Source organism: Stenella coeruleoalba (genome assembly GCF_951394435.1).
Source record: "Stenella coeruleoalba genome assembly, chromosome: 18".
Lineage (NCBI taxonomy): Eukaryota > Metazoa > Chordata > Mammalia > Artiodactyla > Delphinidae > Stenella > Stenella coeruleoalba.
This window is the reverse complement of record NC_137164.1, coordinates 68,696,360-68,711,835: the sequence shown is the minus strand read 5'-3', so window position 1 is coordinate 68,711,835 and position 15,476 is coordinate 68,696,360. Positions and strand designations below refer to the sequence as shown.

Here is a 15,476-nt window from a genome sequence, read left to right as displayed (position 1 = left end):
ACACAAAGTCTGTCCGAAACAGCAACCATGGAGCTATTTTCCCAAGTGTCCAGAAGATGGGAGAGGGGAAATGTTGATGGTGCTTCAAGTCAGACTCAGCCAGCTCACCTCAAGGTCTCACACCATGACCGGGCCTGGGAGAAGGAAGGGGCTCTTCAGGTGGGATGGAACCCAGTTGGAGGCAGTGCTGTGGGGACTTGGTGGACCGCCGGCCCATCGTGGGACAGACACACTGGTGTGCTTTCAGCAAGGCCAGCACAGGTGGTTAAGTAGCAACCTAGACCAGCTCTCTCTCCAGTCACTTTAGTACCATGTAAGCCCCTTGCAATTCACTTGCAATCCCAGGGAAAGAAAGAGTCCTAAATTGGCCAAGACCAACACTCTACCACACTGGTCGAATTACAGAAGTTGGAGTGTGCACCTCATAATCAAAATTAAGTTAGAATGTAAGAAAATACCTTGCATTTCTGGAACATTTGGACCTGTAGCCTAAGATCATTATCTGCTACACATGTCAGGATGTATGATTATGACATCATTTGGAGATGTGGGTTTATAAGACAGTGATTCTTGAACTCGGCTCCATTCTGTAGTCACCTGGGAGCTTAAAAAAATGGATGCCTCTGTGACTCTATTTCTGCTTGGCCAATAACGGGGAGGGTGGGAGGGCGGGGACATGAATTGGGAGATTGGGATTGACATATATACACTACTATGTATAAAATAGATAACGAATGAGAACCCACTATATAGCACAGGGAACTCTACTCAGTGATCTGCGGTGACCTAAATGGGAAGGAAATCTAAAAAAGAGTGGAGATATGTAACGTATAACTGATTCACTTTGCTGTACAGCAGAAACTAACACAACATTGTAAAGCAACTAAACTTCAATAGAAATTAATTTTAAAAAGATGGATGCCTGGTTCCACCTGCAGACATCATGATCAGTTGGTCTATGATGCAGCCTGAGTATTAAAAACTAAAAAGTACTCCCAGGTGACTGTCATGGGCAGTCAAGATTGTGCCCCAATATTCTAAGATAAATGTTGATATTTTATTTTTTTGTTAAAGACATCCCAAATCCTGGGAAAAGAATGATACACATCAACAGCTTGAGCAAGGAAGCCCTCTAGATACCATCAGTGGCTTTAGGATGAGGGACTCAACGTAGGTTTTAAGAGCCAAGCATTGTAAGTTCTCTCCCTGATCATTGTCTCCCCGTGCTGGGAATTCAGGGTTTTTTTCTTTGCTCATTTGCTGAAATGTAAATATCAAGTACTGCTTGGGGCAGAAAGAGCCAAATCAAAATCAAGGTTAGCATCTCCTCAAGTAGTTCCTTTTTTTTCTCATACCCGGAATGAGTAAAGAGAAAAGCCACATTTCTCCCTAGTGACCTGCGAGGCTTAATGTCACCTCACCTCGGCTGCAGGAATACTGGCCACAGAAACCTTTGTCAATGAATGTCAGGAGAAGCCAAAGCTCATTTCATGCCAATTTGATTTCATCGAGTCCAGATAGGAACAAACTTTCTAAATGGTAAATACATACAATTGGCGCAGTATCTAAACATATAGAATTTCAGAACTGAAGTAATTATTCAGGAAACCCAGGAACCAAGCATGTTATGTAAAATTGTTTGGACATGTTAATTAAAATATTTCAAGATATATTTATTCCTAAATAATAGAAATGGTATGACAATTAGCAGACTTTCCTGAGCAAAATCTAACCAAGTCCTTTTAATTCAAAGACATCCATAAGGAATGTAAAACACAATATAATTAGCCTGTGGGCTACGGTGATATACAGTCGCTATCAAATTTTTTTATCTTTTCTTTTGCTGTAGCCTGTTTTGAGCTAGAGACAAGCAGGGTTGAAAATGCAGTTAACTACCACTTGCAACATTGTGAGTTTCCTTGAGCAAAAGCTGTGCCAAAACAAATCCAGCGAATCACTGGGGTGAGTTGCTCTACACTTGTTACTATGTGGCTGTAAATATAACAAACTCCACCTGAACTTCCAAAATAAATTTTACACTCTGATAATTCACAAGCACCTTTCATTCAGACATGGTAATCTAGCTAAGGATTGCAGTGTTTTTTAATCACCAGTGTCTTACAGAGAGACAGGAATGGTTGGAATACAGGAGGTTTCAGAGAAAGCCTGCAATGAGAAATATAATTTCAAAAACACAGATTAACCCCTGCTGGGGTTATCCCTCCAGGACAGACAGCATCTTCTGGGGTTCTGCATGCTGGCCAGGTGGTTCAGTCAGGTGTTCTCCCCATTGGCCAGATGGCCCCATAGGGGGTGCTTCCCACTGGGCTGACAGTGCTGCCACGGGTTCTCCCTCCTAGCCAGACAGTCGCACTGAGGATTCTCCCTGCAGGCCAGGTAGTACAAGAGACCCACTTCAGACTGAGGGACACATACAGACTGAGAGCGAGGGGATGGAAAAAGATATTCCATGCAAATGGAAATCAAAAGAAAGATGGAGTAGCAATTCTCATATCAAACAAAATAGACTTTAAAATAAAGACTACTCACAACAGACAAAGAAGGACACTACATAATGATCAAGGGATCAAGCCAAGAAGAAGATATAACAATTGTAAATATTTATGCACCCAACATAGGAGCAACTCAATACATAAGGCAAATGCTAACAGCCATAAAAGGGGAAATCGACAGTAACACATTCATAGTAGGGGACTTTAACACCCCACTTTCACCAATGGACAGATCATCCAAAATGAAAATAAATAAGGAAACACAAGCTTTAAGTGATACATTAAACAAGATGGACTTAATTGATATTTATAGGACATTCCATCCCAAAACAACAGAATACACTTTCTTCTCAAGTGCTCATGGAACATTCTCCAGGATAGATCATATCTTGGGTCACAAATCAAGCCTTGGTAAACCTAAGAAAACTGAAATCATATCAAGTATCTTTTCCGACCACAATGCTATGAGACTAGATATCAATTAAAGGAAAAAAACTGTAAAAAATACAAACACATGGACGCTAAACAATACACTACGAAATAACCAAGAGATCACGGAAGAAATCAAAAAGGAAATCAAAAAATACCTAGAAACAAATCACAATGAAAACACGACAACCTAAAACCTATGGGATGCAGCAAAAGCAGTTCTAAGAGGGAAGTTTATAGCAATACAATTCTACCTCAAGAAACAAGAAACATCTCAAATAAACAACCTAACCTCTAAAGCATTAGAGAAAGAAGAACAAAAAAACACTTAAGTTAGCAGAAGGAAAGAAATCATAAAGTTCAGATCAGAAATAAATGAAAAAGAAATGAAGGAAACAATAACTAAGATCAATAAAACTAAAAGTTGTTTCTTTGAGAAGATAAACCAGATTGATAAACCATTAGGCAGACTCATCAAGAAAAAAAGGGAGAAGACTCAAATCAATAGAGTTAGAAATGAAAAAGGAGAAGTAACAACTGACACTGCAGAAATACAAAGGACGATGAGAGATTACTACAAGCAACTATATGCCAATAAAATGGACAACCTGGAAGAAACGGACAAATTCTTAGCAAAGCACAAACTTCAGAGACCGAACCAGGAAGAAATAGAAAATATAAACAGACCAATCACAAGCACTGAAATTGAGAGTGGGATTAAAAATCTTCCAACAAACAAAAGCCCAAGACCAGATGGCTTCACAGGCGAATTCTATCAAACATTTAGAGAAGAGCTAACACCTATCCTTCTCAAACTCTTCCAAAATATAGCAGAGGGAGGAACACTCCTCAACTCATTCTACAAGGCCACCATCACCCCGATACCAAAACACGACAAAGATGTCACAAAGAAAGAAAACTACAGGCCAATATCACTGATGAACATAGATGCAAAAATTCTCAACAAAATACTAGCAAACAGAATCCAACAGCACATTAAAAGGGTCATGCACTATGATCAAGTGGGGTTTATCCCAGGAATGCAAGGATTCTTCAATGTATGCAAATCAATCAATGTGATACACCATATTAACAAATTGAAGGAAAAAAAACATATGATCATCTCAGTAGATGCAGAAAAAGCTTTCTAAAAAATTCAACACCGATTTATGATAAAAACTCTCCAGACAGTAGGCATAGAGGGAACTTACCTCAACATAATAAAGACCATATATGACGAACCCATAGCCAACATCGTTCTCAATGGTGACAAACTGAAAGCATTTTCACTAAGATCAGGAACAAGACAAGGTTGTCCACTCTCACCACTATTATTCAACATAGTTTTGAAAGTTTTAGCTATAGCAATCAGAGAAGAAAAAGGAATCCAAATCGGAAGAGAAGAAGTAAAGCTGTCACTGTTTGCAGATGACATGATACTATACACGGAGAATCCTAAAGATGCTACCAGAAAACTACTGCAGCTAATCAATGAATTTGCTAAAGTAGCAAGATACAAAATTAATGCACAGAAATCTCTTGCATTCCTATACATTGTTGATGAAAAATCTGAGAGAGAAATTAAGGAAACACTCCCATTTACGATTGCAACAAAAAGAATAAAATACCTAGGAATAAACCTACCTAAGGAGACAAAAGACCTGTATGCAGAAAGCTATAACAAAAATTTTCACAATTTGTATGGAAACACAAAAGACCCCGAATAACCAAAGCATTCTTGAAAAAGAATAACAGAGTTGGAGGAATCAGGCTCCCTGATTCAGACTATACTACAAAGCTACAGTCATCAAGACAGTATGGTACTGGCACAAAAACAGAAACATAGATCAATGGAACAGGATAGAAAGCTCAGAGATAAACCCACGCACATATGGTCACCTTATTTTTGATAAAGGAGGCAAGAATATACAGGGGAGAAAAGACAGCCTCTTCAATAAGTGGTGCTGGGAAAATTGGACAGCTACATGTAAAAGAATGAAATTAGAACACTCCGTAACACTATACACAAAAATAAACTCCAAATGGATTAAAGAACTAAATGTAAGGCCAGACACTATCAAACTCCTAGAGGAAAACATAAGCAGAACACTCTATGACATAAATCACAGCAAGATCCTTTTTGACCCACCTCCTAGAGAAATGGAAAGAAATAAAAACAAAAATAAACAAATGGGACCGAATGAAACTTCAAAGCTTTTGCACAGCAAAGGAAACCATAAACCAGACAAAAAGACAACCCTCAGAATGCAGCTCAATATCAAAACAACAAACAACCCAATCCAATAATGGGCAGAAGACCTAAATAGACATTTCTCCAAAGAAGATATACAGATTGCCAACAAACACATGAAAGGATGCTCAACATCACTAATCATTAGAGAAATACAAATCAAAACTACAATGAGGTATCACCTTACACCAGTCAGAATGGCCATCATCAAAAAATCTACAAACAATAAATGCTGGAGAGGGTGTGAAGAAAAGGGAACCTTCTTGCACTGTTGGTCAGAATGTGATCTGATACAGCCACTACGGAGAACAGTATGGAGGTTCCTTAAAAAACCAAAAATAGAACTACCATACAACCCAGCAATCCCACTACTGGGCATATACCCTGAGAAAACCATAATTCAAAGAGTCCTATACCACAATGTTCACTGCAGCTCTATTTACAATAGCCAGGACTTGGAAGCAACCTAAGTGTCCATCAACAGATGAATGGATAAAGAAGATGTGGCACATATATACAATGGAATATTACTCAGCCATAAAAAGAACCGACATTGAGTTATTTTTAGTGAGATGGATGGACCTAGAGTCTGTCATACAGATGAAGTAAGTCAGAAAGAGAAAGACAAATACTGTATGCTAACATATATATATGGAATCTAAAAAAAAAAAAGGTTCTGAAGAACCTAGGGGCAGGACAGGAATAAAGACGCAGATATAGAGAATGGACTTGAGGACACGGGGAGGGGGATGGGTAAGCTGGGACGAAGAAGAGAGTGGCATGGACTTATATATACTACCAAATGTAAAGCAGATAGCTAGTGGGAAGCAGCCGCATAGCACAGGGAGATCAGCTCGGTGCTTTGTGACCACCTAGAGGGGTGAAGGGTGGGATAGGAAGGGTGGGAGGGAGACGCAAGTCGGAGGAGATATGGGGATATATGTATATGTATAGCTGATTCACTTTGTTATAAAGCAGAAACTAACACACCATTGTAAAGCAATTATACTCCATTAATGATGTTAAAAAAAAAACAGATTAAAACAGAATTTGCAATGCTGCTTTAAAACTATTTCGATAAGTACAAGATAAAACAAAATTAGCTCTATTGTTAAATTCTCTTTCTCTAGAGAAAAAGCGAAATAATTCTTAGACCAGACGAACATAACGGATAAAAGGGGGAACAGATTCTTTTATTTTCTTCTGTAACACAATATTGCAGTCGCACAGTGAAAAAGACGGCATGGAGGTGTGGGTGTATAATTGAGTTAATCAGGCCCTCCATGTTGTTATTCTCTTTGAGGCACATTTAAGTGCAGAAATAATAACTAATGTTTTCGAGAAAAAAGTAATTGAAAGAGGTAAAATGGTTAAACCGCGTTTTCGGTGACTAATGATAAAAGAATTGAAGCTTAAAAACATCAGCGAAGGGCTTCCCTGGTGGCACGGTGGTTGAGAGTCCGCCTGCCGATGCAGGGGACACGGGTTCGTTTCCCAGTTCGGGAAGATCCCACATGCTGTGGAGCGGCTGGGCCCGTGAGCCATGGCCGCTGAGCCTGCGCGTCCGGAGCCTGTGCTCCACAACGGGAGAGGCCACAACAGTGAGAGGCCCGCGTACCGCAAAAAAAAAAAAAAAAATCAGCGAATATCAATCAGTCGACTCATTTTGAAATGTTTCACCTGGATTCAAAGAGTTCCTAAACGTGCTTCTTTCGAAGCATGTAATGGAAATTACATTTCCCTTAAATGTTGACCCTACCCTCTATCTCATGGCAGAAATGTGTGGACAGTGCTTGGATTATCAAAGGCAGACAAATGACCATAAATAAAAGAAAATAGGAAAATGGCAAATGCATCTGCTGGTTCTAGAAACCTTTAGAATTACCCTGGCAAAGCCTCAGCTCCTGGGACTGGTTTTCAGCAAACACAACTCAGAAAGAACCGGTAAAGACCCACAAAGGAAGCAATCCTTTCCTTCCTCTTCAGTGGAAATATCCACAGCTTATGACATTATTCCTCTTACAACCAACGACCAACCAAAGAAATCCCACCGTCTTGTTTTATAAAGTTTCATGAAATACCAAAAGCTGGGCTAACAGAAATACCCAGAGGTTTATTTCAGGATAATCTACAAGCTAGCATGTAATTTAAAAAGCAAAGCAAAACAAAACAAATTGTACTCCAATGACTAGAATCATATTTTACATCATTCGTAAGTGTAGAATGGTTTTATACACAAATTAATGTCAATGTTTTTTAAATGGAGTTACCAAGTATTAAGTATTGTCAGTCTGTTCTATGGTCCCTGGAAACAAAACAAAATCAACCACAAAATTTCACCACTTTGTTTTAATGAAAGTGTTTAGTTTCTCAAGTTTGTTCATTCAAATCATTTTGAATAAGAACACAGTGGGTTTGGAACATGTTCTCCCAAAGATAACTTTATCATAAATACCTACAATGCTTTTTGTTTGATGGTGAATTTTATGTTAGTTTTTGTACTTTGTATTTTTACACTTAGATGGAAGGAATATGGGAGCCCTCTGGCGGCCAATATTAAAGTGCATGTTAGTAGAGCTCAGGTTCCTCTAGCCCGGGGGCATCAGAAGCAAAGATGGAAGGAACTAAAATCACCCAAGTTCAGATACATGAGGGTGTAAACGCACTATACTCACATATCTTCAAGTTCTCAAGTTTTTAGGGCAATATTTTCAGTGGTTGTTTTAGACTCAAGTTTAAACTTTCATATAAAAGGAATATCAAAGGAATTGAAATTCAGATATTAAATGCAAGTGATTTTGAACAGCTGGAGGGAAAATTGTAATTTCATAATATTAACAGATGTAATTATTAACAGATATAAGCAATTTGTTTTAATATTTATCATCACTTATAAACATGTATCTCTCACTACACAAATGACCTCAAAAGGAGAAATGAGACACTTTAGGAAATTAACTCCTAAAAATGATTCCTAACTAAAAAAATTAAAATAATTAGATGTGATTCATGAAACAGTACCTTGCTGACCTGGAAGAGTTAATGTGCTTTAAGTGCCTTGTTTTTTCCAAGGGACACATTTATTCTATTTACTGGAGGATACTGAGACATGGTAATGTCAATGACGAAATTTGGCAGGTTTTTAACAGATGCCAACATTTTGACCACTTTCAGATGCACATTTCCTTTTATCTTCATTCCAGCAATAAATGTATATTTAATTACAAAGTTGGCATAAACCAATCAACACACTTCATGCAGTGCAAAAAGATGGGTATGTACAGGATGGAATATTTAGATATAGGCTATTTGGCTTCTAATTTTAGAATATGTCCTCATTTATATATCATCACATGAAAACAAAGAACATATGCTGAACTTTAGATATGTTTAAAATCTCACAATACAAGATAATGATTAGTAATGAGAAAGTATTCTAATTTAGGGTATTAATTACATGTGATTAAATTCAAACATTTGACAAATGAATGCTATATATGTACATCTATATGTACTCAGGGCAGTACCTCATTCCCAGTTATTGCAGAAAAATAAAAGTTACTATACATTATCCATTATTAAGTTATGTTTTGAGATTGAGAAGTATTGCATGTGAGGTATTTTCCAAGATTATTTTAATCTAGAATATAATTAGTCCAAAAAAATTACTGCAGATGTGAATAATACATCCTTATTAAGAATTCATTACTTGTAGGTCAATTTCAGAACTTGATTTCACAGGGTCAATGGTTCTCAATTAATATGAAGTATAATTATAAAAGACCATATTAAAAGCTTTAGACTTACAAGTACAAGAGAATTATAAAGGTACAGGAATTCTAGTCCAAATGCTAATTTTTTTTCTTTTTTTTCCAAATGCTAATTTTGATAAGTGAAAATAATTTTAAAGAGTATATGATTTCTCTTTTAAAATTATATTATCTTAAAGACTTAATAAGAAATTGAGGGAATTTCTGGTGTTCTGTCTTATCTTCTTCTTCATCATCATCATCATCATCATCAACAATGATATTATTTTGTCACTAGGTAATAGTGTTATTAAACTTTTGTGTGCACACGAATCACATGGGAGGCTTTTTGGATCCCCAAGCTCCACAGCCAGAAATTTCCATTTAGTTAGTCTTACCAAGGACCAACCTTATGCCGCAGCAGATGCGTACCCACCAGACATCAGTGGTACCTTCCCAGTATATTCCACATTTGTTACATCTGGGAGGGAAAAGGTAACTCTTTTTCATCTATAAACTCTCCATAGCCCTCTGAACACTCCCTGAAAAATCATAATGAGCCACTAAATGTGTGTTAAGTAAAAGAATGCAAGGTTTTTAGTGAAGGAAGAGTCCGAGACAAAATGAATTCACCAGCACAAATAAAAGTATTTCCTGTCACACAAATGGGCAGGACACCAAGCCACTGCTATGTCCTGGTACAGGAAACACCCAAGCACTCCTTATAATGTATTCTGTTATAATATATTCTGAATCCCAGCTTCTGAGAATGAGGCACAGATGTAGAACTAGGGGAGACCCTGGCACATAGACCCTGGCTCATAGATCATGAGTGAGAAACCATATACTCCAGAAAAGAGATTGTCTTAGTCTGTTCAGGCTGCTGTAACAGAAAACCACAGATTAAGTGGCTTATAAACAATAAAAATTTATTTCTTATAGTTCTAGAGGTTGGAAATTCCAAGATCAATGTGTCGGCAGATTTGGTATCTGAACAAGGGTCCATGTCCTGTTCATAGATGGCTGCCTTTTGCTGTGTCCTCCTGTGGTGGAAAGAGCAAGGTTGCTCTGGGGTCTATTTTACAAGGGCACTAATCCCATTCATGAGGGCTCTACCCTCATGACCTATCACCTCCCAAAGGCCCCACCTCCTAATAGCATCACCTTCGGGATTAGGATTTCAACATGTGAATTTGGGTGCAAATATTCAATCTATACAGATGTCCTCTTCTCAAAGAATAACCAACTTTCCCTGCAATACTTCTAGCTCCAAAGGATCATACATCCACTGTGAATGGTTTTCATGCTCACTCACAACATATAATTAATAGTCTGCAATCCTAGAGCTTGGGTGAGATTTTCATATGTGTACCCAATGATGATGAAAAATCCCGTGCTCACTCTAAGTTGCATATTGATTTGTACACTTCTTGAGCAGGGTAAACATAAACATGAATCTCACAAAGAATGGGCCTAAGCTCCACATTTCTAAATTTGAAACTTGCTGAGCAGAAAATGAAATCCTTAAGTGGAGATAAATCTTAAGGAGGAAAGGAGGCAGAAATTTCTCAAATGCTGGGTGGCACAGGTAAGATGCAAAGATGAAGGGTCAAGAGTGGACCCTGAATGGGAATGGAAAGAGGATGCAAACTGAAGTAAGCACCCTGACCATGTACAAGTGAAGGGGAAACACAGCATCACCAGAAAAAGAAAAGGGACAAAGAACAAGGGGAAGAGGAGATCAGGTCATCAAACACAATGACAAGTGGAAAGGGGGTGTCCACTTGAACTGGGAAGCAAAATGGCTTAAATGAGAATAGACAAAAATTAGAAGAGTAATAGAATCATAGGGAAACTCAAAACTCACAGAAACAAGAACAACTATTAGTCAGAGAGGGTATTATTTCAAGAATCATCCTTTGGTATTTTTATCAGCATTCCTTAATAAAAATTGTCCACAGGAGAGCTATCTGAGAGGCTGTGTTCCAGGCTTAAGTCCTCAGTTTTGTCCATCAAATAAAGCATAACTCTCAAAAAAGAAATAGGAGTACCAGACCAGACTGTTCTTCAGGCATGAACATAACTTCAAATTAGAACGACAATATTCAAATTAATCTGCAAACTGAGAGAGAGAGGAACTGCACATCTTGCTGTGTCTGAGAAATGAAATTCTCCCTCCCTTAGCTGATGCCATCAAGGAGACTGCTTGTTTTAAGTTTCTATTATAGCATATAACAGATGACCACAGACTGAGAGGCTTAAAACAACACCCATTCATTATCTCACAGGCATGTAAGATCAGAAGCAGATCTTCTGTAGATCAGAAGTCTGAACATAGCTTAGCTGGGTTCTCTGATCAGAGTTTCAGATGGCTAGCAATGAAGGTGTATGTTTGGCTGTGTTCTCATCGGGGAGCTCAAATACGGAAGGGTCCACCTGCAAGCTCCCTCTGGTTGTTGGTGAAATTCATTTCCTGGTGGCTGTAGGATTTATGACAGCCTGCTTCTTCAAAGCCAGAGAAGGAGGGGAGAGCTCTGCTGCTTTGACTCTCTAACTTCAGGGATGGCCTGAATCTTCCTTTCAAGGACTCACTTGATTAGGTCAGTTCCACTTAGTATAATCTCCCTTTTTGATTGGCTCAGAGGCAACAGACTAGGGACTAATACATCAACAAAATCACCTTTGCCATATACGTTCACATAATCACTGGAGTGACAGCCCATCACTTTTGCCATATTCCACTGGTTAAAGGCAACGCCCAGGTTCCACTTAAGAGAAATGGACTATACACAGGTGTGACTCATTGGGGGTTCCCTTTAGAGTGTGTCTGTCACACTACCTGACACTCAATTACTTTCCCTATACATTCAATTCTGAACTTCCTTTCACAGTTCTCATTTATAATACCTAAATAGGTAAACCCATAGTTTCTGCAAATTAAAATCATCTTCCATCCTATTCCTGGAGTTTTTTCAAAATTGAGTAGAAGAGAATGACTATTCCAAAAAGTTTAAAAAGCCAATAAATTAGGAAAACTGAGAAATCAGCATGGGCCATATTTAATTGTTCTAGTACTCTTCATTCTTTCAAGGTCATTGCATAATCTGTGTCTAGACAGGCACATTGTTAAATGAAATCAACTATTATAGTAACTAATCACAGTTACAAAATACTGGTGATTTTAATTTCAACCAGAAGTTAGCAACAGGAAATTGGAGAAAGTGGATTTTCAAAAAGATTCATCCAAGGGCTTCAGCTGATATGTTAGCACTTTAAAAGAATTAACAGGAGTGCATACTATTTCCATTCACTCACTCGGGAGTCAGACACTGAGGAGGACGGGCTTCCTGCGTTGCTAAAATCAGATTTCCCCCATTCATCCTCACTTATGGGAAGTCACTGCGATCCGTTTCAAGGCTACAATTAGGTCCATGTACAAACCTTACCATCCAATAACAATAATGCTATCCAATAAATTAATACTGAAACAATCACAACATTGTGCTAAGCAAACCAGGTTTGATGGCATCATTCCATTTAGAAGGTGGGCACACCAGTAATTTATGTTTGTGAATACAGTTAAAATGGGGTATGAGTGTTTGAATGTGATTTTCAGACTTACTTAACACTGGTACAAGAATAGACAAATACATAAGATATAAAAGCTTTAGTTTCATGGTCTTTCTTCTTTTTTGTCTGTGATTTATGTTTGGTTTCTAAGCCAATGTTTTTTATTACCTACTAATATAAGCCAGTTTCAAATTTGATAAAGAAGATAATTTTAAAAGCCCTTAAAATATAATTCATGAATATAAAATTTGATACAGGAAGTATCTCAAAGAACTGAAATATTGAAAACATCAAAGAATTAAAAATAGGATATTCATCTGGTCTCTAGATGAAGACTCTTTCAGTAAAAGAAATCACAAAGGAAAAAATCAATTGCTTTGACTACATAGATGTTTAAAACTTCTAACATGGAACAAAACAATGTAAATTTTTATTTTAAAATAAAAATTTTATTTTATTTTTAAAAATATGAATGAATATGCATAATACCCTCAAACGTGAAAAATATTTATAATTTTTTTAAAAAACCTCTAAACTTCAGTGGGAAAAAATTAGCAAAGATTTAAACATGAACATATTCAGTTCCAGTGGTGATGTGATAAGATGGGAGCTCTCACACATTGCTGGCAGGAAAGAGAACTGGAACAGTATTCTTATAAACCGGCTCAACAAATGTAAAATGTTCCAGACCTGACTATCCAAGAGCTCATCCTCTCTTAAGCCAAGAAAATGATCAGAAATGTACAGACAGTTTTGTGCAAAGATGCCCATCACTGCAGTTCTTAAGGTGGTAAGCTGGAAAGAAACCAAAGGTACAACTTTGGGTGGCTCCATCAGATAACAAATGTGGATAAAATACGTTAAATATGTTAAGTCTTGGCAAAGTGCTAGGTACTGTGGATACACCACTAAATGAAACAAAGCTCCTGCCCTCCTGGAGCGTACATTCTAGGGGATGAGAGAGTCAAGAGACACAAGAATTACAGATTGTCAGAAATGCTACAGAGAAAATGAACTGGGTGGTGGGATAAATTGAGAGAGGCCACATGGGGGGGGTCACTGAGCAGGTGAGGTCTCTCTGCAGAGGTGACCTTTGAACTGAGACTTAAAATATGTCAGTGGGTCAGTTCTGTGAACAGCAGCAAGAGGAGAATTCTAGACAAAGGAAATAAAAGTACAAGGAATAATACACAGGAGAGAGTTTGGTGCGTTAAAACTACATTTCCCAGACTCCCTTGCAAGCAACACCTCTACAAGATCAAAGCTTTATAAAGCAGATTCGGAAAGAAAATAAGATCAATGGGAAGTTATTTCCAAAAGCTTAGCTGTGTCGTGGGTCTGTGAGCTTGCTATATCCATATTTCCTTAAAACACAAGCTACAGTTAATTATAGGACTGATGCTACAGTTAGCATCAGCTATATAAAAACACACAAGATGACTAGAAAAACGTATGTAAAAGAGCTAATGGTTTCCTAAGGCAGTTGAAATTGTGCTTTCCCTGTCCCACATTTTTCTGTATTTTAAAAATACTGAAGGATTTTTAGATTTTTTAATCACAAAAAATTTAAAAACCATATGTACTAGAAATAGATATTATTTGAAGTGGGATGATAAATATGGAAAAAATAGTTTACCTGTCAATACTATCATAAAAATAAAATGATTTATTTCTAAATGAATAAGTCATTTGTTCAAGAAGTACTGGAAGACTCTGTGCCAAGCACTGTCCTTGGTGTTGGGACTGAAGCAGAGAACAGAAAAGGCCGTCCTTCCTCCCTTACAGAGCTTCCAGTGGGAAAAGCAGAAAATAGTTCGGACTTCACCACAGATTGATGAGAGAGCGATGTCTTCCTAACGATTTCACGAGGTTGGCAGGAAAAGGGTTTACTCTGTATACAGCTGCTCCTGGGTGTTCGTGGGGGATTGGTTCCAGAAGCCTCCACAGATACCAAAATCCGTCAACGCTCAAGTCCCTAATATTAAATGGTGTAGCACAGTCGTTACTCCGTATCCGTGGGTTCCGAATTTGAGGGTGCAGAACCCGCGGATATGGAGGGCTGACTGTATTACGTGGGAAGCCTACTGGGGCATGGAGAGGGAGTATTCTTTAGATACACCCTTTAGCAACAAGGTTTCCTTTATTTCCTCTTCCCCAACCCCGGTAGTCCCCTCCTCTCCCAGATCTTCCCCAGTGTCTTTTTTTTAATATATAATTTTTAAAAGTAACTATTTATTTGGCTGCGCCGGGTTTTAGCTGTGGCACGGCGTGCGGGATCTTCGTTGCGGCACGTGGGGTCTTTAGTTGCAGCCTGTGGAATCTAGTTCCCTAACCAGGGATCAACCTGGGCCCCCTGCATTGGGAGCACAGAGTCTTAAAAGCTGAACCGCTAGGGAAGTCCCTTCCCCAGTGTCTTTATCTTTCTTTCCTTGCACAGAAAACTTTAGTTCTCGCAATTACACCTTCAAATGTACGATCTCTTCTGAACAAACAAATGACTCTCTTTAAATATCCACAATCCTTAGAAACTGGAAGCCTTTCATTTTTTCAATGTCACCCTGGGTAATCAGTTCAGAGTCAAGAGAGATCTCAGGAGACAAGAATCCTACATGTCACACAAGTCAAAGGAAATCAGAAATCAAATGCAAATCAGAGGCCAAAAAACAAAAAGAAGACATTGAACCTGAAGCAAATTTCATCTCAGTTAGTGAGTCTCTCGTGTTTCCTATTGAGTCAGGAACCCCTCCAGGTTTGGGGATGCTCTGTGGAGCCTGCAGGCAGAGGGTGGGGAGAGGGCATGAAGGCAGAGCCACTCCACACCCAGCACTGCTAATCTGAACCCGCCCTGCTTCCCCTTTTATGCACCTGCTACTTCACCCTGAACATCTGGCACATCTTCTAAGTATCCCAATACCCTGCTGCACGTGGCCTTTACAGTTGCTATGGGAAAATATGCCTCCCATC

The 15,476-nt window shown here is 38.4% G+C and overlaps 1 protein-coding gene across 5 annotated transcripts in view; it reads right to left on the bottom strand.

Moving 5' to 3' along the window:
* ITGBL1 (integrin subunit beta like 1) overlaps positions 1-15,476 on the bottom strand; it is a gene marked incomplete at its 5' end in the record, with an annotated part of 220,861 nt that overhangs the window by 151,012 nt on the left and 54,373 nt on the right. The gene's annotated exons all lie outside the window — the stretch shown is intronic.